The 21,741-nt window shown below is 47.7% G+C and overlaps 1 protein-coding gene across 6 annotated transcripts in view; it reads right to left on the bottom strand.

The window, feature by feature from the left end:
• The window catches only part of Ankrd6 (ankyrin repeat domain 6), a 140,399-nt gene that overhangs the window by 67,721 nt on the left and 50,937 nt on the right, over window positions 1-21,741 (bottom strand). The window contains exons 1-2 of one of the 6 annotated variants that reach the window (XM_039110549.2): window positions 12,229-13,118; window positions 7,960-11,972 (exon numbers count right to left, since the gene is read on the bottom strand). The exons of the other annotated variants lie outside the window; for them this stretch is intronic. The gene's annotated coding sequence lies outside the window, so the exon portion shown is untranslated. Of the gene's footprint in view, window positions 1-7,959; window positions 11,973-12,228; window positions 13,119-21,741 lie in introns of those variants that run through there. 6 annotated transcript variants of the gene reach the window in all.

A 21,741-nucleotide genomic window follows, 5' to 3' on the forward strand; every position in this document is an offset into this window, starting at 1 on the left:
CCACACAACAGCTCATAACTGTAACTCTGAACCAGGGTGTCCAATGCCCTTCTGACCTCTGAGGACACAGAGTGCACATGGTATACAGACATACAAGCAGATAAAACCCATATATAGAAAAATAGATAAGAATTTAAATGATTAAAGAAAATTAATGACTAATGATACAACAGTGGTAAAACACTCGTCTAGTGTTCTGGGACACTGAGTTTGATCCCTAGCACAAGTGATAATAGTAATAATAATTATTATATTTATTATTTATAGTGATTATAGTATGCAATTATATACATAATATTATTTTATTTTTATTGTTTTTTATACTATTGGGGTTTAGACTATTTCCCTGCAAGCGCAGGAGCCTGTGAGGCTGAAATTCCCTAGCCTTGCTCCCGTTCACAATCTCTCTCTCCTCAGCCTGAGCCTTTCCACACTCTGCCCGTGTTTCATTTGTCTGTATAATGTCTCGTACAGCCTAGCGCCTAGTGCTGGAACAAGAAGACACGTTCAGGAACAAATGAGCACTGTGCTCACCAGGTGAATTACCGCCTCTCAAAGAGCAAGTGCTTTCTCAGCTCTCCCCTCATACTCCGCATGCCCAAATAACTAATATTGTAACGACCCCTCAGGAATGCCCATGTGTGTATTGTTTCGTTTTGATTTTTTTTATCCATTCATCTGTTGATGGACAGCTAGACTAGTCTGCTTCCTTGCCATCACAAAAAAAATGTGGGTGCTCATGTGGGTGCCTCTGTGATAAATACACATTGTCTACTGGTTGTATAGCCAGCGATGATATATCATGGAACTTGAAGGGAAAATTGATGACCTGTGACGTATGAGATTAAGCGAGGTCATATGACCTCAGAAAGGTAAGAATCCGATGGTTTCCCTCATATACAATGGTAGCCTATAATGTGTGTGTGTGTGTGTGTGTGTGTGTGTGTGTGTGTGTGTGTGCATGCATACAGGCAGTAAGTGTGGATGAAGTCTGAACATCAAACAAGGAGAGGGAGAAAGAGCGGCATTAGGTGATGAGCAAGGACGGGATGGGCAAAGCAGATGTGTAGACAGATGTGGCTTTTACAGTTATTACTGGAAGTCACGCCGCTGAGGGGACTTGGGGCCAGGAGGGAAGAACAGTGCGGGGGGGCAGGGGTGGGACGTAATCTCTCATCACACAGAGCTTAAGAGGGGATTAAATACAGGGGACTTCAAAAAGGGATCCAGGCCTAGAGAGTCAGAGGCAACCATTTCTGGGAAGCACAGCAGCATAAAAAAGCAGAAAGGCAGCTGGGAAGAGGAGCTGAGTGGTAACCCTGAGGCTCCTGGGCTCCTTGCCTTGGGGTCCTCCCAGGCCGTGAAGAGGCCTCTGTTCCTGAGAAATGCAGTAGAAGAAATACTACTGAAAATCAAGTTAAAGTGTGCTTTATGCTAACACTGCCCACCTCCTGCAAAGGCAGATGCCAAGACCTAAACTGTGTAGACTCTCTCCATAGCACGTTAGCAGAGGACGGCTAGATCCAGCTTCTCATTTCTCTGCCAAGGCTGGCTGAGGCAGGATGAAAACAGCAGGGGAAAAGAGGGTCGATTTAAATAGTGTACCCACAAACTGATCTTCAACTCTGGGCAGGTTAGCCATCTGGCTTCCTTGGGTTTAACATTCTTGTATAACAAACAGGGTTAGCTATATAGTTCTCAGCAGCGGCTACTGACTTTATAGGGCAGCCTGCATAACCCACACAGGAGGTGACAGCACACAGCTCAGAGAAGGTACCCCATGAATATGAGGGGCGCATATCTGAACACGAAGTTAGCAGCAAGCTAAAGTCTCCAATTAACTTCCAAGTCCTTCCCAACTTTGCTCTGCCTGGCTTCCTTATCAACTCTAGCGAACAAGTAAAAGGGGCTGCCCCGGGGGGTGTTTTGGAATCAGTACTTCTCAAGCGCACAGAACAGTGGTGCTTGACTTCACAGAACTTGGTGCACAGAACTTGCTTCAGAAGATGCTCTCTGACCCGGGCTCTGACCGTCAAGAAGGTGAGGCAGAATTAGGTAGAAGGTTTCCCAGAGTTCCCTGCCTGAAGTCAGCTCAGGCTCATCATAGTCAGCATCTTCCCAGCCCACGTTATTCATGGGTATCTTCTGGCTAAGGCTGTCTTCTAAGTTCCAGACGTAGATGAACCACAGGCAGTCACAAAACACACGACAACTGTCAAATTATCACCACAGTTACTATGAATTATTGAAAATTAAAATTCCTCCACATCAGGCTGAAGGGACCACTAAACAGTTAAGAGCACTGGCTGCTCTTCCAGAGGTCCTGAGTTCAATTCCCGGCACCGACATGGCGACTCACGACGGTCTATAATTGTCCATAGTTCCATGGGATCTGATTTGATCTTCTGGTGTGCGGACATGTATGTAGGCAAAACACCCATTACATAAAATACACACATAAATAAAATTTTAAAAACACTTAAGCCTGTTAAAAAAAAAAAACCCTGCCACATCTTTGCAAGGAAAGATTCTTAATTTGAACCACTGTAACCGGTGTTAATGGAAATGACACTGACCTTAAATTGCTTATTATATGCCCGGAGTTGATCCCAGAGATACCCATCCCCAAGAGTTTTAAACAGACCTAAAATAGTCATTTCTGTCAGTATAGTCTAATTATTACCATAGTCAAATTACTTCTACAATGAAAATACATTTAATTAGTTCAGCTTCCAGAGTCTTCAAGAGACAACCCGAAGACATCACAAATTTCAGGTCAACCCGGGAGGTGCTAAACCTTCAGGTCCTCACACAGTGTGGCAGGTTAACCCTGAATCTTCATTCTTTTGATTTCCTTTTTTTTTTTTTTTTTTCCATAGGGAGAGGCTTTCTTTTCTCTCAGTAGGGAAATGTAGGTTTACTTTGATAGCTGACTAAGTTTCCTCTCTCGGGGTTAGCTCCTGGATGCTCTCGAGCGTTGAATGACCCGTCCCTGGGGAAGGTCCATAGGCCCCTCTTTCTTCCGCTGGCCTCTCACCACCCTGTGACTGGAAGTGCTGCCCATTACCAGACCTAGGCTTCAAGTTTCCAACAGCTGGAAAGAGGAGGACACTAAGAGTGATGTCTTTAGCTGGTGACCCTAGCAGATTAGGTTGAAGTATTTTTCTTAGTATATCCCAGAGATGGGAGAGGATGTCAGAAACAGCAATAGAAATATCACTACCTACCTCTCCTGCTTCCCGGCCCACCCGCAAGCCTCTGGGCAACGCTCAGACACAACTCTGTCACTGGATTTTAGAATAAAAGTTTTTCTTCACAGTGCCTTTTCCTCACCTTTTTCCTCGTAACACCTGAACCTTCGTACTCAGAACAGGACACTTCGGAAACGCCGCCTCAGAAACCACTTGGTTCATTTCATTTTTTTTTTTAAGGTTTACTATCTTTTCAAATGTGGGTATGCCTTTCTGCACAGGTTCCATGAGTGTGCAGGTACCTTCAGAAGCCACGAAAGGATGTCTGGTGGCTGGAGCCATGGTTTCAGGCAAGTAATTATGAGCGGCCTGACGTGGGTGCTGGAACTGGGATACTTGGACAGCTGACCGAGTTTCTTCTCTGGGGCTTACCACAAAGCTTTGGTAGAGCAGCAAATGCTGCTAGCTTCTGAGCCATCTCTCTAGCGGTACGTCTTAGTTTTATAATCTGAGGACACTCAAACGTTTTCAAGGAGATGTCTAGTTAATGCAAAGAACTGTCATAGAAATGCCACTTGTAGGTAAGTCAACTGGGGTCATGCGGTGGCACGAAGCTGGTCCATAAGTGTCCTTAGCGGCATCACAACAACCAGAGAGAAAACAAGTCAACCAACAAACAAGGGCACAACCCTCATCTACAGAAGACACAAGATGAGCAGCTCATGTTACAACAGCAAACTGACTAGAAGAACCAGACACAGAGAATCACATACGGTAGCCACATCCCTGCTAACTCTCTAGGACAGGCAGATCCAGAGACAGAAGAGCAATGGCTTCCAGGAGAGAGGGCGAGGGGACAGCAACAGCTGCCAGTGGGTGAGGGCTTTCTCTTGGGGGAGACAAAGATGTAGAACTAGAGGCGATGACTCACAGCCGTAACTATACGGAAAACCAACCAACCGCATCCTTTAGAAGGACGAGTTGCATCTGTGAACTACAGCTCAGTTTTAACAAAGAAGTTCAGTACTGCAGCAGTGAGCCGAGCAAACAGGAGTTTAAGCACTGCATTCTGAATGCTGTAGACAAGGAGTTTAAGTCATCGATTCCTCAGTTTCCTTCTCTGCAAAATTGGGGCCGATAACAAAAGAATTACTAGTATGGATGCTGTGAGATTAAATAGGAAAGTAAAGTGTTTGTCATGAAGACGATGCACAGAAACTGTCCAACAACATCGACAAGACAGAAAGACTAGGGCCTGGCTCTCAGCCAGCAAACCTTTGACACTCCTGGGATGTACTCCATGGTTCTACCAGACCGATAAAACATGTGCTTTTCGGGCTGGAGAGATGGCTCAGCGGTTAAGAGCACCCGACTGCTCTTCCAGAGGTCCTGAGTTCAATTCCCAGCAACCACATGGTGGCTCACAACCATCTGTAAAGAGATTCAATGCCCTCTTCTGGTGTATCTGAAGACAGCTACAGTGTACTTATATATAATAAATGAATAAATAAATCTTTAAAAAAAAAAAAAACATGTGCTTTTCTATAGAACATTATGTAAGAAGCTAAGCTGGGCAGGTTTGCTATTCCAAGAAGTTAATTATTGCAGTCTTAGAAAAGATATCCACAAAGAAATGCCAGCCATTACTAAGCAGATAGCTGGAGTATTCCCACAGCCATCCATGTTGCCACCTCAGATACATGGGAACAAGACATTGTGTTTTGGCATCCCACACCACTCCTGCTGCTCAAATGCAGGCAACACCAGGCTGCAGGCCAGAGATGAGGCACGTCTACTACCAGACCTTGACTCTGCTCAGCTTGGCTGGCAGGAGAAAGGTGTGGGGATAGGGGTCCCTACCTCCACGGCTCAACTCTTGCCAGATCAAACACTGCCTCCTATTACTACCTTGATTTTTTTTTCTGAAACGCATTATGTGTAAACCCCCAAGTGACAGCTCTAGAAGACTGCTTTAAAGTGGTGTCTCTTCAGGCTGGAGAGAGGGCTCAGCAGTTAAAAGGCACTGGCTGCTCTTCCAGAGGTCCTGAGTTCAATTCCCAGCAACCACATGGTGGCTACAACCATCTGTAATGGGATCTGATGTCCTGGCATGCAGGTGTATATGCAAATAGAAAACTCATATACATAAAATACATAAATAAATCTTTTTAGAAAAGGAAGAAAGGAAGGAAGGAAGGAAGGGAGGAAGGGAGGGAGGGAGGGAGGAAAGAAGGAAGAAAGGAAGGGAGGAAGGAAAGACAATAAGTCAGTCAGTCAGGTGGTGGTGATGCACAGCTTTAATCTCAGCACTTGTGAGGCAGAGACTAGAGGTTCTTTTTCTGTGAGTTCGAGGCCAGCCTGATCTGCGGAGCAAGTGCAGATCACTCAGGGATACACAAAGAAACCATGTCAGCGACAACAGACATGGCATCTCAGCCACTGCCATCAATCTTGTAATTGCTAAGGACAAGGGGAAAGCTGCCGGCAGGCCTGCTCCTCTTCAGCCTCTGGGGCTGCCAGGCACACAAAAAGGAGAAAAGTGAAAGTTGACATCAACTGCTGCAATCCGCAGGCTGAAGGAGGGCTAGGTCTCCTTGAGGAAGGGCCCTGTGATATGTACATCCCCATCAGTTCATATAACAACGATTTCACTGTTCTTTCTAGAAAAGGACCCACCAACACCTACGGATACCAGAATGGCACATCTTTCAAAGATTATTTGATGGTCTAGGCTGACTCTGAGACCATAGGGCCTAAAATATGGTTCTCCAGTAACAGACGGGCTTTATGAAGTCCAGGTGACAGATAAGGCAGAGGCCAAAGCTGTCTCACCATGGGTCCAGTAGTCAAGAGAAGCACCTTGTGGTTACGCTCTAGTCCTCAAGGGTGTGGTCCAGACAGACAGACTCTGAAGCTGACAGACCCTTACCATGGTTCAGTAGATGAAGAGTGAGGACATTGCAGAGATGGGGAAGGGCTTTCCTTACATAAATCAAAATCCTCTGTACCGTCTTGAGAGTGACAGTTTGCACCCATCAATTGGGCCAACTTATCCCCTGCTTCCTGCATGAGGCAGCGGTAGTCAACATCCGACATCTGGCCTTCATCCGGTGAGACCATTTTTGCTGGGCGGTGGAATGACTTTTCCTAATTACTTTTTCTGGCATTTCTGTCATTTAGTGACTTGAGTTCCGGCCAATATCAAGCAGGCTTAATGTAAAACACCAAACACCCCAAGAACAAACAGACATCTGGCGATTCGAAATCGAGCCATTAAGCATTCCCACTTTGGGGAAATAAATATCTCTCCTTGCAAAGATACATTCTTTTTAATGTCCAGAAATGGAAGTGTGTGAGGTAGGAAAAGCTGCCTCTCTCCAAAACTGAAGTTCAGTTGTCACTAGGAATACTTGGGAGAGCGGGACAGTGGTGGCACACGCCTTTGATCCCAGCACTCAGGAGGCAGAGGCAGGGGATCTCACTACAGTTCAGGGTCAGCCTGGTCTACAGAGCGAGTTCCAGGGCATCCGGGGATACTCAGAAAAACCCTATCTTAGAAACTCCCCTAACCCCAACACATAAAAGGAATTCTTGTGAGATAATTTTTGCTGGGCTGTGGAATAACTTTTTCTAATTGGCTTTTTTTCCCCTGGAGATCTTAAGTAATTTCAGACCTCAGAGCTTATCCAAACAGTAACGGTTAAAAATTTTGAGGTTGAAGAATGGTATCCACTCTACTACTCTTCCCTTCATCATATTTTGCACAGAGTAGACACACAAACCGTGGGTGAAGCATCCAGAATAGTAGTACAGAACAAGGAAGATTTTTGATAATGGCAGAAGGATTGGGGGTCCTATACAAGTTCCTCCTCAACACTGATGTGACCAAGTCTGTCTTTCCAGTCATATTTCCTAGTGCAGAAGCATGGTGACAAGTGAGGAAGGAATAAGAGGGTTAGGATGCTGTGCACTTCCCAGTGAGCTAATGGCTCCTTGTGATGGTCATCGGCAGGAGATACGGACGGGAAACCCTGCTGGCAAACACACACCTTAGAGAATCAGCACCTGCAAGCTGTCCTTTGACCTCCGCAAGGAGGAGGAGGAAGAGGGAGTGGGAAAGGAGGGAATGGAGGAAGAGAAGGAGGAGGAAGCAGCAGGAGCAGCACCTGGATACTGCACATCTCCTACTGGAAGCACATAGGGAGCTGGCTCACCACTGACCACTGCTACCCCAGGGGAGGACTGGAAACGCCTCACTCTAGCAGGCTGGGCAGAGTCCATTTCTACTATGTATACAAGTCCAATGAGTCAAACGCTTAGTTCCCGGAGGACGTCTACTTCTATCTTGTTTTATCATCATCATTTCTAAGCCGCTACATTCTGAAATATTTGTAAAACACGGCACTAGGAAAATTAAAACATTAAAAAAGTACAAGTTTCAAATTTTTGTTCATAGATTCAAAATGTATAAAATACGTAGAGCAGAGTCCAATATAGTTAAATAGAAACAGAAAAAAATACTGTAAGCAGCGCTTTCACTGAAGGCCTTTGCATGTTTCCCTCTGTGTCCCTGAGAACATCCTGGGAAAGCACAAAACAGCAAGGGCTGCCAGGCCTGAGGTCACCGATGGTGAAGGAGCTAACCTTCACTGAGTTTTCCTGGTAGGCACGGGTTATGAGGAGGTCTCCCTTGAATCCTCCCCACTGCCCAAGTGGCTAGCCATGTGACACGCACATCTCCAGCTAAAAATAGAGGTCAGGCTACTACCTCAGGAGTGCACAGCCGACGGGAGGTGGGGTCCACCTCAATCCAGGCTGCAAAATATCAGGACAACTGCTGGGGCCACTGTGGGTCTCTTGCCTTCCTAGTCAAGGAGTCAGCTTCCTCTGTTAGCTCACAGGTAGGCAAACTCTGTTGTCAGGGTTCTCACTGCAGTAGAAAAAAAAAATGGCCTGGCTCAGGGCAGAGTTCAGACAAATGATCTTTTATTGCCCGGCTGTGTGCCAGGTGCTATCCTCAGAGGTCTGAGGGGCTCTGGCCCAGCCAGAGTGGTTACAGAATCGCAGTTCTCTGAGGGGAAGTCAGAGCAAGGCAGGCTGCTCTGTGGCAGGGGGCTAGAAGCCAAGGTAAGGGACACCAAGCAGAAGTGGCTGTGATAGGCTCGAGCACCCAGCTGGTTGCTCCAGGTAGAGGTCCAGCGACAAAAGCTTTGGTAGAACAGTCTACCCTGGAGTGTTACAGCTCCATGTGACTGGCGCTCTCACGAGGTCTTTGGTGAAGTAGCTCATGTACTTTATTCCCTGTGGATAGGGCCTTATAAACATTTTGGGGTGGGTTGGGACCTAACAGCAGATGTCTCCTATGGGCTTGGTCTGAGATGTTAGGGATGCCACATCTGCAGGGAGAACTCAGGTGTTGTCCCTATGTAACTGATTGTCACGGCCCTCTCAATGGGGTGTCAGGGTCATGTGCTCTAGGACAGAAACCTGGTCAGGAGTAGATTTTAATGCCTACCGCTATCAGCTATGAGACTTGCTGGGGTTCCTGAATCTGCTCGACCTTACCGGGTTTGTCTGGTGGCATGGTCCACTGCCCCACAATCTATGCACCACAGTCCAGTCATCAGTAAAACCGAAACACAAGGTCTACTTCTGCACTGATCTTGTGTGTGTGGGAGCTGTCCAGGGGAAATGGATACAGTCCACAGTGTCAGAATCTTCAGAGCAGGTAGTTTTCCCAGAGCGACTGGCTATTCTTTAAAGATTTTTAAAACTTATTTTATGTGTATTTGTGAGTGCCTGTACAAGTTTATGTGCACACTCTGTGTGTGTGTGTGTGTGTGTGTGTGTGTGTGTGTGTGTGTGTCTGTGGAGAGGTCACAGGACATCAGATTCTTTGGAAGTGCAATCTCTAGAAGTTGTGAGCTGCCCAACACGGGTGCTGAGAACCAAATCTGGGTCCTCTGCAGGAACAGCCAGTGTTCTGAACCCTAACCCACCTCTCTAGTCCCAAACTTGGGCATTTTATCTGGTTTTATAGTATAGACGTCTGTGACTTATTACTTCCAAATGCCAAAGGTTTACAATCCATTCCTCACTTCCTAACTCAAGATGCCCTTAGGCCTCGGGAAGGAATTTAGCTATTAGTACTTACACTGCAGTAAGGTTAATCATTCGGCAGCTTTAAATATACATTCTGTTTTAATGAACTTTATTAAGGCAGTGAGTGATTTGGGAGCCGTATTCTTGTTTAATCGTTTAAGACTTTGAATCTCTTAGTCTCTTTTCCCAAAAGAAACTGCATGCCCCACTTAGCAGGCTGGAGTCCAGACAGTCTCACTAGGTTTGCCAGGATCGACAAGGCCTGCCCTCCTGCCTGCCAAGAGTGTAGCACCAGCTTACCAGGTGGAGCAGGTGGGTGGGAATGAGGGCCCTTCTCAGCTCCCTACCGTCCTTAACCTAAGCAGGTCCTGTCCCTGCTCCACATGGCCCTGGTCAATCCACTTTACTACATGTGTACATGCAGTCTCCTCCCCTCAGCACCAGCCCTGGGGAGCATGGATTCAGCAGGAACCTTGTCCTGGTTCACACCGCGTCGGGAAGGCCCCCGGTGAACACCGAAGCAGCACACTTAATAAACATTTGTCAAGAGAATGAGTTAAACATGAGACAGTGAGAGAAGAACGCAAAAACGGGACCTGAAGACTGATGTAAACGACCACTGTATTCCTCAAACTCACTTTACACAAGCACTGGCTAGGCAAAAGCGAGAAAATGTCATTCATTCTCTTCACTCTTAGAAGACAAAAAGCATTTATTGATTTTTTAAAAAAGATTTATTTTATGTCTACAGGAATACTGTAGCTGTCTTCAGACACACCAGAAGAGGGCATCAGATCCCATTACAGATGGTTGTGAGCCACCACGTGGTTGCCAGGAATCGAACTCTGGACCTCTTAACTGCTGACCCATCTCTCCAGCACCATTCATTTTTGACTGCTGTGAATGTGCAGGTACTGAGGCGGCCTGAGCCCAGCCCTTACTGTGTTAAGCAAATGTCTTGGTTGCTTCTCTGTGCTGCAAGTAAACAGTGACCAAAAGCAACTTTGGGAGAAAAGAGCTTTGCTGTCCTATAAGAGAAGGCAAGGAAGGAAATAAGACACAGACCACGGAAGGACACTGCTTACTGGCTTGCTTCTAGGCTCATGTTGAGTTCAGTTTTCCTTCCTTTACTTTATGTGTACAGATTTGTCTGCACACAGGCCTGGTGCCTGAGGAGGGCAGAATGGGTGTCAGATGGATCTCCACGAAAACCGGAATCACAGACAGTTGACAGCCGTCATATCAGTGCTGGGAACTGGACCTGCGTCTTCCGGAAGAGCAGACAGTGCTCTTAACCATGGAGCTATCTCTCCATGCAAACCCTTTCTTTTCCTTTTCTGTTTTTTGAGATGAGGTCTCACTATGTAGCCTTGCCTGGCCTGGAACTCACAGGGTTCTGCCTGCATCATTATCAGGCCTGCCTATACCACTGAGCCTGGTTAAGCCAGCTTTCTCGTGCCTACCCAGGACCACCTGTCCGGGGGTAGCACACAGTCAGCTGGGCCCTCCTACACCGGTTAAGAAAATGCCCTACGGACATGCCCACTCTGGTGTGTGCAGTAGACGACCGAGATCTGTGCTCCTCACACCCGTCTCTCCTCTGGATGGCAGGGAGGCTGTTAGGGTGACAACCAGAGCCAACTCAGTGGCCAGAGAGACAAATGCTTCAAGTCAGCCATGAAATTGCCTAATCGTCTTTGCAAATTAAACTCGTTCCCAGTCATCACATTGAGCCGCAGCAGTATTAATGCGTGACTTGGAACAAGAGAAAAAGACCTACCCATCATCTGGGGAATTTAATTCATCTGGGTGTCAGCTTTACAGTGTAACACAACGCAATGGCCATTCAGACATTATACGTCACAGTATTCGGGGTGAACAGCTTGGGGACATACAAGCTCAAGACAGACCCTCTTTTTTTCAGAGACTGCGGTTGTAGCTGAGAGGTAGAGAGGTTTGCCTTGCTTGTGTGAGGCCCTGGGTTCAATCCTTAGAATGCTGCATAGAGCCAGAACAACGACGATTTGTAATACCAGCCCTGAGTCATCAGCAAAATAGAAATTAGTATTGGCCAAAGAGGCAATGTAATACCTTCAGGAGTTGGTCTGATGGCTCAGGGGACATAGCCTCAAAATAGACCCACCTTCTACAGATGTATGTGTGTCACAGAAGTACAGACAAATACATAAAGTTAGAATCTGAAATATCTAAGACAAACGACAGACCTACGCTTGGGTTGGGCTTCAGAAAACGAAATCTTTTTTAAAATGTGTGTGTGCACACTCACACATGTGTGCACCCGCGCAGGTTCCCACGCACGTGGATCCATGTGTATGTACGCACACGCATGTAGAGGCCAGAGGTCAACCCCGTGTCACTACTCAGGCACTGTTCTCATAGTTTCCTTTCGTCTCTTACTGGTCGGCAGCTTAGTATCCAGTGAACTCCAGAGTTCCTCGTATCTTACTGGAATGACAAGTGTGTGCGACCTCACCCAGATATTTTAGGTGGGTTCTGGGATCAAACTCAGGACCTACTGGTCCCATGGCAAACATTTTACCAACTGACCTATCTTCCGATCCCAGAAAGTCCAATCTTATCGTTGGCAACTTGTCCCCAGGTCCCTGTGAGAAGCTAGTTCCCCTACTGTGAATGAAAACTCCTGAAAAGAAGCTATGTCTGCAGAGATTGGCTGGATAATCAGGATTTCAGTATTGCACACTGGAAAGCTGCAGGCACGAAAGGCCAGTTGTCTTATCTTGGGCTAGGTTAGGCCTTCCAGATGGCCATTCCTTGCCTGTGTTGGAACTAATATCTGTGAGTAATAGACCAAAAACGTTTACAATCTATTGGCTTAGCAGACTACTAGGTTCTAGCAATCCAAAGGCTAAGAATGTCATCAGATAGCACACCTTGGGCCTATAGAAAAATGCACCCACTCCCCTCTTCCTATAACTTTCTTTCTGATGTGTGTGTCCACCAATGTATTTTAAACTTGCCTTGGTTTATGACTTTGTTTCGAGACAGGTTTTTCTGTGTAGTCTTGGCTGTCCTAGAACTCACTCTGTAGACCAGGCTGGCCTCAAACTCACAGAGATCTGCCTGCCTCTCCCTCCCAAGTGCTGGGATTAAAGGTGTGTACCACCACCACCCAGCTGTTCCATAAAACTTTGAAAACCTCATGAAACTGCTTTCATGTCGGAACATGGAATTTTTAATGATCTAAAACTACATTCTCAGGCCATGATCACTCAAAATGGCTCCAGAACAAAGCATCCAGTATTTTCTTTAAGATTAAAAACTGTGGTTTTTGCATTGACACTACCCATCCCCAATTAACCTGTAGGAAACACACAGAGCAATGGCATAGCAGTTTTGAGGATAGTGTAGCAACCATAGACAGAAGCATCTCTCTCTCTCTCTCTCTCTCTCTCTCTCTCTCTCTCTCTCTCTCTCAGCAGTTGCAGACAACAGGTTCCTAGTAATTAACAGGGTTTCTTTCAACCTGGAGAGAGCAGTATTCTGTTCTTCAAAGGGACATCTTATTAGCCAGCAGGCCTGCTAACTTATTCCCATGGGCTGGTGAAAGGAAAAAAAAAATGAAGATAGGCCAGAAGATGGCAGAGGGCACCAAGAAAGCCTTCTCGAGCTGGAGAGATGGCTCAGCAGTTAAGAGCACCCGTCTGCTCTTATGAGTTCAATTCCCAGCAACCACATGGTGGCTCACAACCATCTGTAAAGAGATCTGATGCCCTCTTCTGGTGTGTTTGAACAAACAGCTACAGTGTACTCATATATAGTAAATAAATAAATACTTAAAAAAAAAAAAAGAGCACTGACTGTTCTTCCAGAGGTCCCGAGTTCAATTCCCAATAACCTTATAGTGGCTCACAACCATCTGTAATGGGATCTGATGCCCTCTTCTGGTGTGTCTGAAGACAACTACAGTGTACTCATATACATAAAATAAAATCTTTAAAAAAAGTCTTCTCGCAAGCTGCAGACTCCAGGTTCCCAAGACACCCAAAACATCTTGCCTTAGTTTCTTTCACTGTTACAACGCTAAAATACTCTGACAAAAGCAACTTAAAAGAGAAATGTTTATCCTGTTTCCTAGTCTTAGCGCTAACATCCTGGAGCTGGAATTACATCACCGAGGGGCAAGTCAATGTAGCGAAAGCCTAAGTCAGTCTGACATTCACGCCAATCAGCAGGCAGGAAGCAGAGGGCGTGAACACAACCCACTACTCAGCTGCTCCTCTTACGTGATTCCAGGAAGCCAGGCAGGGAGTGGACCCACCACACTCAGGATAACTTCCCACAGGCAGGCCCAAGTCTCCCTCCTGAGCCTCGATTCTGTCAGAGTGACAGCTAACACCGAGCTTCAAGCGGTTTCTCGGGGGTCAATACCAGAAGGCACCATACGCTGTGGGCACTCCAATGCTGCCCATCTCATTAGGTCCCTGCAGGTGTCAGATCGATGCCTGACCCTCGATGGGCACTATACAGGCTGGCTGGCGGTTTTATTAATTCTTGTGAGGTCTGGCCTTTTTAAGGCTGGTGACATGGCCTTGGCCAAGGTCCCAAGCAGCACTGGGCCTCAGTCTGTTAAGTGTGAATCTGAATGATGTTTCCTTCGCCGTGTTTTTCTCTATGTGAGGGAAGAACGGAGCGCCCTGCAAGCATTCACCTCGCTCACTCACTGAATGATACCTGAGCAACCCGGAAATGCCAGACACAGCAGCAAAACTAAGAACCTCCCATCCTCATCAGTCCAAGTCTGCTGTGGAGCCTGACTCTGATCGAGGAACTGCACGTGTGAGATGTGCTATGAGAGGGGGGTACAGGGTCTTTTGGTGATGCAAACCTGAGGGAACCAACCTCCCGGGGAGGTCAGGGAGATGCCCTGTACGAAAGGGGAGATTTCATTGGGTACCTGATTAACCAGAACAAGCCAGACAAAGGCCTGGAGTGCAAAGGTAGTGTGGCACACTGGAAAAGCCAGTGTCACCTAGGATGACAGATGACAAGACTTAACTGTTCTTCCGAGCAGAACACACTCATTTGTCCCTACGTTTCTCTCTATTGATCCTGCTCTCTCCTTTCTGCAGCCTAACAGTGGCCTAACTGTGAAGGCAGAGGCTGAGGAAAGGATCAGGCCTGATACATCGGGCTAGGGTCCCAGGCAGGAGCAACCCTTCTGCCCCAGGAGATGGGTGGATGCATCTCTCAGGCCAAGGAGCCGTCCTGCCTCCCACAGAGGCACAGCTCTCCCCCAGGATGTGCTGCAGCCAAGATTTTTCTTGAATCGCTCGCTTACATTCATAAGGCACATGGAGGAAAACAAGGCCTCCCATAGATACCTAATATTGCATTCTGTGCATGCATGGTGAGAACAAATCCAATAGCCTTTTTAGGAAAGTTTTATTTCATTTTTAATTCTGTGCAGGTGTTCGCGCCTGTGTGGGGTGTGTGCGTGCAGATGTACCAGGAGGCCAGTGGTGCTAATACTCTGGGGCTGGGGTTACAGGCAGCTATGAGCTGCCCGATGTGGCTGCCAGGAGCTGAACTTGGGTCTTCTGTAAGATCTGTATGTATTGTCAATCGCTGGGCTATTTCTTCAGCCCCTCAACAGCCTGATTCCTGACATTCAAATGTAGAAATGTGGTAAACAGATTTTCTAGAAGCAACTCTTTGATTTTTTCCTACGATGAGGATGTTGCCAGAACCTTCTACCCCCACAAGCTAAGACTTCCTCTTGTCTGGTCTCAAAGCAAGCAAGCCCTCTCAGCCAGGCATACCTTCCTCTATGCCTCTGACCTGGCTTCTGCCTGCTGGCCCTGACGGACTCTATTTTGGAGAGCTGCCAGGGGGTGACTGAAGCTGTCTGGGCACTGCACAAAGCAGAGCTCCCTGATGCTGTGCTTCTGAAAGTAAACCAGGCTACTGAACTCCCTGCTGCACAGAGAGAACGTTTTGCTTATGTAACCTCACCACAGAATCAGGCCAAACCTAAAGGGATTCCACACCAGTGTTTACTTTCCCTGTCCTTAGTGATAGGAAGGTACTCAAGGGGACTGGAGAGATGGCTCGGTGGTTAAGGGCTCGAGCTCAGTTCTCAGTACCCTCATCAGATGGCCTGCAACTGTCTGTATCTTCAGCTTCTTGGGGATCAGCCACCTCTAGCTCCCATGGGTACATGAACTACACACAGACACACAATTAAAGATAATTCAAAAATCTAAAAACCAAAGATACTTGGGATGGTTGATTTTGTGTGTCAACTTGACTACATTAAGGGGTACATCATTATGCAGCACTATTGGTAGTTCCAGAAGGACTAGCCTTTGAGTTTCGGCTCCCAGTAAAGCAGAAGACCCTTCTCCATGTGGATGGGCATTGCTTAATTCCTCCATCCCCCATCTCAAGCCCCAAGAGAACAGGAAGAGAGGGGAAGGTTGAAGGCTGTGTCCCACTGTACTGGGCCTTATCTTCTCTGCTTTATGTATCTTACTTTTTCAGGCTCTCAGACTTAGCATCTCCACATGAGCTCCCAGGCTCTCCTTGGTCTGTTCTCCAGTCTACTGTGACAAACAGTTCCACTTCCCAATCCCTAATAAACACTCGAGCCTTCTGCGTCTCCTGGAGCTATATGGACAAGTAGCTCCTCATGTCTTCGCCTCTCTGGAGACCCTGACTAAATGGTTGGAGAGCTCTAACTCCATACCCTGCTCAGAAAATGGTCCATGGAGCATCTGTTACCCTGCAGGAGTAGAACCATCAAGACGTAGGGGGGCTCCCGCCCCATCCTCTCCTCAGCAGTAGCCACAGGCTGCAGCTTGAGGAAGCATATTTCAGAGCCTGCAATCAGAACCGTTGAGAGCTGACAGCTACTGTTCTTCCCTCCCGGACACAACATTCTTCAGATAGAAAGGTCATAGCACAGCTCAATAGCGAGAGGCTCAAGCTCCTGTTTCTGGTTCATGGATGCTCGATCACCTTGGCTCTCCATGTCTAAAGCACCCCTTGTGGGGGAAGACGGATAGCACAGACAGTTCAAACCACTTAGGATAATTAAAAACTGAGCCCACAGCAACCAGAGCACATATGAAACCACTCCTGAGCAAGCTAGCTGCTCGTGAAGTAAGAAGATGCCAGGGAAGAACTAAAAGTAGGCAGAACAGCAGCGTGGAAATATGGGTCTAGAGACGGCTGGAGGAAGGACTGGCTCTCGAGGGTGATGAGGGCCAGGCCAGGCCACTTCTGGGTAGGAAGCCTGAGCTGAGGGAACCGATCTCTCCTTCTGGGGAGGACTGTACATGCTGACTTCACTGGCTTTGAGTAAGAACCATAGAAACTGACATCATTTCACAGCCAACCAATCACACAAGCTCATGTTATTCCAGAAACATGCTTGGCAGCCCAACAGACTACACCATTATCAGACACCAGAGACAGAAATTTTATTCTAGGATCATTAATGACGATTACTAAGGATTTATTAGTGCTGGAAAAGCAGTATAGTGACCTCTCACATTCACATCCCATGCTCAACACTTTGACCAGCTGTATGCCTCTTCACTGACAGCTGTCCACGGCAAGACGCTTCTCTGTGGCTCCGTCACTTTTTATTCTGTACCTGTGTGTGCACAGGACTATCTCCCATACTGACTGCAGGTCATCCAGTGATAAACCGGTCTGTCGGCAGGGAAGGCATTGTTGAATTGTCTCTTCCATGACAGTCTCTGGAGGCACAGTCTGTCCTTTGACTCACCATGAGCCAGGCACCCCAGGCCTCCCCTATGATGGCAGCTGCTTGCTGACGGTAAGAAATGATTGAAGGGAGAACATGGCTGCTCCTAGGCCATGGTAGATATGAGGGAGAGAAAAGCCAGAGGCATCTGGAAGAGTCCATGAGAGGAGAGAGATGGGAAGAGTGGGAAAGAGAAGAGAGGAGGAGCAAAGGAAAGGGGGCCAAGACACAGCAGAGGACCAAGAGGAAAAAGAGAGCATGTGTCTGAAATGGCAGTTATAGAGAAAGAGAATCTCAGGGCGCGAGGGAAGGGAAGCCCCTGAGTTGAAGAGGTTTGGGATAGGAGACAGGGTATACCCTCCAGGGTGACAGGCACTGACTGAGAGGACCTAGAGGCCACCATGCACTTGGGTATGCTAACAGGCATTGCAGTTAGCCCTGTGTCTGCAGTTTCTTTGGGACCTGACAAAAGCGATTGGCCTTGAAGGAAGGAGAGGGAAGAGACAAGCCTTGCCTAGCACAAACCGTGCAGGCAACTGTGCATTTACTGTCCGCTTTGCTGACACCTGCAACCAAACGCACTACAGCATACATGGTACTTTCCAAAGACAGGAATACAGCAGCGGACTACTAGGGCAGCTCCAGCTCTCAGGGACTTGCTGCTTTCTTCTCCCCTCTGCTAGCCAGGGCCCCCCCATCATCCTGTATCTCAGTCTAGAAATGTCTGACAGAATAGAATATCCTGGGAGACATATGGGCATGTCTCTGGGCATGCCTGTGAGGGATTACCAGAAGAAGACCTGCCCACTGTGGGGATCACATTCCCTGGCTGGGATCCTGGACCGTATACGTGGAGAAAGGGAACAGTGGGTATTTATTGCTCTCTTCTCCCTCGCCGTGGATGGTGGTTGCCTCAAACTCCTGTGCCCTGACCTCCCTCATCCTGAATATATTGGACCTTGTACTGTGTGCAAAGCTGAAACCTGCAGGATGTCGTACAGGTACAAGATAGAATGAGGCCTGTCATTGGACAAGAAGGAAGGATGGACAGGAGAAAAGTTTTCAAGAGGGAGAAGACTGGAGGAGGCAGAAGCAGCAGCAGAGAGAAGCAGCAGAGAGAACATGGAGGTTGATGTTAAGACTCCTCTCTGCACATTTACAGGTTGTTATGAACGTTCTTAAGGGATGGATGTGTATGGGGCTTTGTATGTTTAGGTGGGCAATTATATCTTATCATTTGGATCAGAGGTTATTGTGTTGTGTGTTCTTTCATGTGGCGATTTAAGTTTAAGAGAGTATGTGGCAGCCAGAGACACTCAGCCGCCATGGAATTGGGATGTGTGTTTCTGGCATGGTGGCAACCTGCCTTGGGAACTAGATGGGTAGAGAGATTGCTGCCAGGCTCAGAGAGAAGCCATCAGCAGTGTGAAATGGGATGGAGCAGAGCGGGTGAGAGGCTTTGCTGACTGAGATGAAGATGTCTACCAGATATCTTGGGGCACTACGGTGCCAGACCTAGTGGGGGTAAAAGACAGCATTTTTTTTCCATGTTTCTTTTTTTCGGAGCTGGGGACCGAACTCAGGGCCTTGCGCTTGCTAGGCAAGCGCTCTACCACTGAGCTAAATCCCCAAACCCGACAGCATTTTTTATAATTTTGCAGCAACAGAAACCCTTCCATATTCAAGTTGCTTTTGTTAGGGTATCTTACTACAAGAATAGGAGAAAGCATGAAGACAACTGGCCCAGGGCAGGGCGGTCCCTGCGCCCTTACTTCCCTGACCTGCTTCAGGCTGCTATCTGAAGGGGAAAGGGGTATACGCAGGGCACTGGCACTCTAGTCTTGGCCTTCCTGTTCAGAAGCTTCCATTATTGAGCTGATGCTGGAGTGCAGAAAGGTGGACTAAGTGGGCAGAGCTCGAGGCTCTAGCACTAAGAAACAGTATTCCCACAACTTTCTCAGACCAGGCAGACTGCTGACCCAGGAAGCCAGAATTCTTCTACGGATTTCACAGCACATGAATACAACGGTCAGTAAGAAAGACAAATAACACGGACTGACACGTGAGTCCCAACTTTCATGAACCGTCAGGAAAAACCATCACACTTTTGGGATGACAGACCCCACTTGGTTTCCAGAAGAAGGGACTTTAGGATTGGCCTTGTGAGAAAGAACAGAAGAGTTAGGGGATAGACACAGGGCTTTTGGTTTGTGGAGTCTTATTGGTGACTCCATGGATCCCTTGCTGCTACCTAACAGGCGGGAAGACTCTGTCGGGGCAGATCTAGGTCTTGCCCCTCCGATCCTGAAGGACCAACCCCCAGACCCCTAGAAATAGCCACAGACGGTGTGTGGAGGTGAGGCACAACACACAGGTAGCTGCAGTTTCCACAGTATCCCCAGGACCCGAGGGAACAGAGGAAGCTCAATTTGTGAGCCAAGCTTGCCTTGACCTGCTGATGCCTCAGATGCAGAGTCGCTGAGGAGAAGGAAGATAAAGAAAACCAGACAGCATAGTCCACAGGCGACACACACGTGCACGCGCATGTGCACACGCACCACGAGGTTCAAGAAAGTGGTTTCACTCTTCCCAGGAGGCCTTGTTTACAGGGAAGACACTGCTAGTTTTAACTGCTTTCCCGTATTTTGAGCAACTTGAGCCAAATAACCTAGAGCAAATACTGTGCTGTCACGAGACTGTGCGATTTACATCCTTAGAGGAGATCAAACAAACGCATACAGCCATGGGCCTACAGCTCCGGAGAGCCAAGGATTTATTGAGTGTCCTCGGCAACAATGCCTGGCATTCATCTGATTGGCTAAGCGTGGTAAAACCTTGCCTCAACCCTGGGGATTACCTATTATTCCAAACAGGATTTACTGAATTGTCAGGACCGGGCACGATGTAATTTAGCCTGTGGAACTGCTGTAACTGCAGCCATGTTCTTGGGCACAGAGCATTAAAGAGGGGTTGGCAACCTCTTAGCCATCCTGCAAGCCCAGCAACATTCAGCACTGCTGCCTTCAGGGCATGGAGACACTCACCCAGCAAAGCAGGAAGAACCTTGTGGCTGCATGAGATCCACCAGGGCCCGGAAAAGTTGCACCCAGACTCTGTGACCCAGCCCTGCAACTTCAGGTAGAGTTGACCCCAGAGAGGAAGGGGCTTACAAAACAACCAACTTTTGAAAAATGCTAGCCAGACTTGTAAGAAGGGACTTAGTGGCTCCTATAAATGCTTAAATCAAACCAGGAGGATTGCTCCTCAATCCAGGCCTTAGCCACTTTCAAGCCGTGGCTCTCACAGCTGCCCTGAAGGAAGCTGTGTGCCCTGAGAAAGCAGGTAGTGGCCTGTTGTTAGCCACATGGGAACAAAGGACATTTTGCTCATGATACCACTATAGGAATTTCAAATTGAAAGTAAGCAGTGCTTTGTAGCCCCTGGTGGTCGGCACTGCAGTGCTAGGGTTATGCCAAGGTGTCAGAGAGAAATCCGTTGGGCTGATGACTGTTGTTCAAAAACAATGTTCACAGCCAACCTCGGAGAGGGTTGGGAAACTGCTGACATAGCCCATGCAAGTCCCGTTAAACAGTAGGGGCGTTAACCCCTCCCCAGTCTCATTAAACAGTAGAAGTCGTCACCCTGTGGATCCCTGTGAACCAACAGGGCAAACCTATGACCTCAGCCACCAAGTGCACTACTGGGCCCCTTCAGGCAGTGGCAGGTTTGACCTCAGTTCTACCACTCGACTTATACTAACCCCTAACACAGTTTTTAAAAATTAGTGTGAGTAAGGCCAATAAGTAGGGGAAGAGGCATCTCTCCCTTATTTTTCTAACTGTTGTTTGAGATACCTGTAGGATCTTCCTACAATAGCCTGCCCATGTGTGTTATACAGAATGTTCGTGTTGGGAGCTATTTTATGTTGGACACAAGGTCTTACATGCAGCAGAGGTAAGGTATAAACGTTAATGCCGTCTTTTCCAGAGGACACAGGAACCCTCATCACCCACAGAGCCTGCTAGGTTAGCCCTATTCAGTCACACTGACGTGTGCCCAGACCATTGGCTGGAGGTACTGCACAAGCCAATGCTTTTGTCTCAGTGTCCCTATCCTGTTGTCCTGCTGTCCTGCTGTCCTGCTGTCCTGCTGCTATGCAGACTGCCTCAATACAAGCTTATGATAGTTACGCTTTGCACCAACCCCTCCTCCTTACAAGAAGGACCCATCTTTCCCGGGAGCAAGCGAAGCAAACAGTGAAGCAGTAAGCCCACTTTGTTCCTTTCCAGCCTGCCGCTTTGTCAGCCCCAGAGGATCACATCCCAATACTCTCTGGCGGATGGATGTTCTCCATGTCTCCTTTGGGCGAGAGCTTCTGTTGACACCCGTTCTCATTTTGTTTATGCTCACAAGGAAGGCTACAGACCACACAGCCCACTGTCTGGATGCATTTGCCATTACAGGCTGCCCTCACCACTTCAAGGTGGACAGTGCTCCTGCTTACACCCTGACGATTCTTTGAACAAGACCTCGTTTACTCCGATTTCTTAAAGAATCACACAAAAGATGACCTCACTGCCACGGAACAGCAGGGGTCATCACAGGACAGGGTAGACTCTATGCTGCTGGGGAAAGACATCATGACGGGAAAAATGGTTTGGCTTTGCTGATGTGGGGATGAGGGTAGACTTGTGT

Source organism: Rattus norvegicus, chromosome 5 (genome assembly GCF_036323735.1).
Source record: "Rattus norvegicus strain BN/NHsdMcwi chromosome 5, GRCr8, whole genome shotgun sequence".
In the NCBI taxonomy this organism is placed as follows: domain Eukaryota; kingdom Metazoa; phylum Chordata; class Mammalia; order Rodentia; family Muridae; genus Rattus; species Rattus norvegicus.